Here is a 2,739-nt window from a genome sequence, read left to right as displayed (position 1 = left end):
CTGCACCGTCAGGATATTTCCTTCTTATCCTGGATCTACCGAGCCCCTTCACTGTTCCTATGGACTCGGGGTTACTGTTGAGATGGCTGTGCAGGATGCTGCCTATTCCATGATGACCATCTTGCGAGTCCGGACTGGCCTGCTTCGGAACACCGACTTCCGTTACATGCCAGCTTCACTTCCGGGAGCGCAAGGGTATCTTCAGGCTATCTATGCTGACTCCACTCAGGAGGACTCATTAACTCGTACCACTGCCGAGTTGCTCGAAGATAAGGACCGAGAGAATCGGGCCTTGAGGCTGGAGCTTTTCAACACCCGTGCTGATCATTGGGCCACATTGACTCGGTTTGCACCTGTGGTGCAAGCTGGATGTATGGATACAAGGGATCTGTATCATGTGAGATCAGCTCTGCCAGACATGGTGGATTGGCGTGATGTGGGAGGCATCACCCCACCCTGTGGTCCCCGCAGGCCACCGTTCGTTGGTCCAAGACCTCATCCTAGCCCCTTTGGTCCACAGGCTCCTCAGGACTGTCTATTCCCGGATGGTCATGTTGAACTTCCAGTCTACAGAGGTAACTTCTATGAGAACTACTAGGGAGCTGTCTGAGTTAGTAGTAGTACCACTAGTATTGTAGTAGTCGTATCTCCACTGTCCTGTGTGACTTGTGGAATATGACTTTGCGTGTAATCGATTCCGGAGGTGTAGACAAATAATGTATAGGATCTTGGAATGCCTCCGATGAGATGTAACGTCTTTCATCATAGTTGTACTATAGCCTGGGCTTGTACTAAACTATGTATGATGTGTATGACCGTTGGTATATATATGGCAGTTTTATATTACCATGACATACGGATGAACATCTCTGAACTCCGTGTTATCCATTACATTCTGCACTTCCTTGCTAAGTTGAGCCATCCTTGTCTAAACCGTTGTCTTGTTTTCTCCTAGGATGGTCAACACCCGCAGCAACCCTGCTGCCCCGGAGCAGGGGGAAGCCAGTGCAGCTAGAGGTGAAAATCTGCCTCACCCGCCTTCTCCGGCCGAAGTGATGCTGGAGGCGGAAAGAAACAAGCGTGAGACTAACCGCCTGCTAGAGCGGATTGAGCAGAACACTACACGCCACCCATGAAATGACTTGGTGTCAATCAATGACTTTATCAAGCTGTACCCACCAAAGTTCAACCATTCCGTCGAGCCCCTCGACGTGGATGACTGGCTTCGCAGCATCACCCACAAGCTACGTTCTGCCAACGTAGCCGAAGCCGACAAGGTTACCTATGCTGCCTATCACCTCGAAGGCCCTGCTAGCCTCTGGTGGGAAAACTTCGAAGCTAATCGCCCGGTCGGCCAAATCACTACTTGGGCTGAATTCAGTGAGGCTTTCCGTGAGCATCACATTTCGGAAGGCCTCATGGATCGCAAGAGGGAGGAGTTCTACAACTTCACCCAAGGAAGACTGACTGTGGATGCATATAGCCGTGAATTTGGGAATCTGGCACGCTATGCCCCTGAAGAGGTTTCTACTGACGCTAAGAAGCAGGCAAGGTTCCGCAAGGGACTTAGCCCTGAGCTTCGCCGCAATCTCCGTCTGCACGAGTGCGCTTCCTTTCAGAAGTTGGTCAATAAAGCCATCAGTGCTGAGACAGGTTAGACTGATTATGACGCTTCACGCAAGCACTCCCATGATTTTGGCTCTTCATCCGGCTCTGGAGCTCAGAAGCGCCGGGTGTGGATTCCAAGCACGGCACTGCCACCCAGGTTCATCCCGAGGCCATCCTTTGAGGCGCCTCGTCCCAACCAGCAATTTGCACCGCCCAAGCCCTATGGTGGCCCCACTGCTAATGCTACTCCACGCCCCAATTTGGTGACATGCTTCAAGTGTGGAGAGCCGGGTCACTATAGCCGAGAGTGTCCCCAGAACAACCCCAATCAAGCTGGAAAATCCGTTGGCCATGGTAAGCCCGCGGGGAAGACTTTCTACACCAAGCCAGCCACCACTGCACGTGGCCATGTCAATTATGTTTCAGCCGAGGAGGCTCATGAGGATCCTAACGTCGTCCTTGGTACGCTCCTTGTTAACTGCCATCTGGCATCTGTTATTTTCGATACTGGAGCATCTCATTCATTCATATCCGAGAACTATGCTCGACTGCATAACACGACATTCTGTGATATGTCCTCTACCATGGAAATTCAAACCCCTGGCTCTAGATGGCAAACTTCTAGAGTAAGCCATAGGAACGAAATTCTTGTCGACAGACTTGTCTTCCTTGCATCCTTAATAGCTCTCAAGTCCTCCGACATAAACATCATCTTGGGTATGGACTGGATGTCAGCTCATTATGCTAAGATCGATTGTGCCACTAGGACCGTTCAACTTACTCACCCCTCGGGCAAGAAAGTTAACGTCTTAACTCGGGTGGCCAAGCGCTAGCTTTACTCTCTAAATGCCAACCCTCTTCCAGACCTTGAGGATGTTCCGGTAGTCCGAGATTTTCCGGATGTCTTTCCAGAAGAACTGCCAGGTGTTCCACCTGTCAGGGATGTTGAGTTTGTGATAGACCTTGTTCCAGGAACCGTTCCAATTTCTAGAAGACCCTATAAGATGGCACCCCTAGAACTAGCCGAGCTTAAGAACCAACTCGATGAGTCCTTGAAAAAGGGTTTCATCTGTCCTAGTTCCTCTCCTTGGGCTTGCCCCGTCCTCTTCGTTAAGAAGAAGGATGGAGCGG

The sequence above is a fragment of the Triticum urartu genome, chromosome 3A (genome assembly GCF_056163025.1).
Source record: "Triticum urartu cultivar PI428250 chromosome 3A, HENAU_Tu73, whole genome shotgun sequence".
In the NCBI taxonomy this organism is placed as follows: domain Eukaryota; kingdom Viridiplantae; phylum Streptophyta; class Magnoliopsida; order Poales; family Poaceae; genus Triticum; species Triticum urartu.
The sequence above is the reverse complement of the archived record's forward strand: the minus strand, read 5'-3'. Positions refer to the sequence as shown.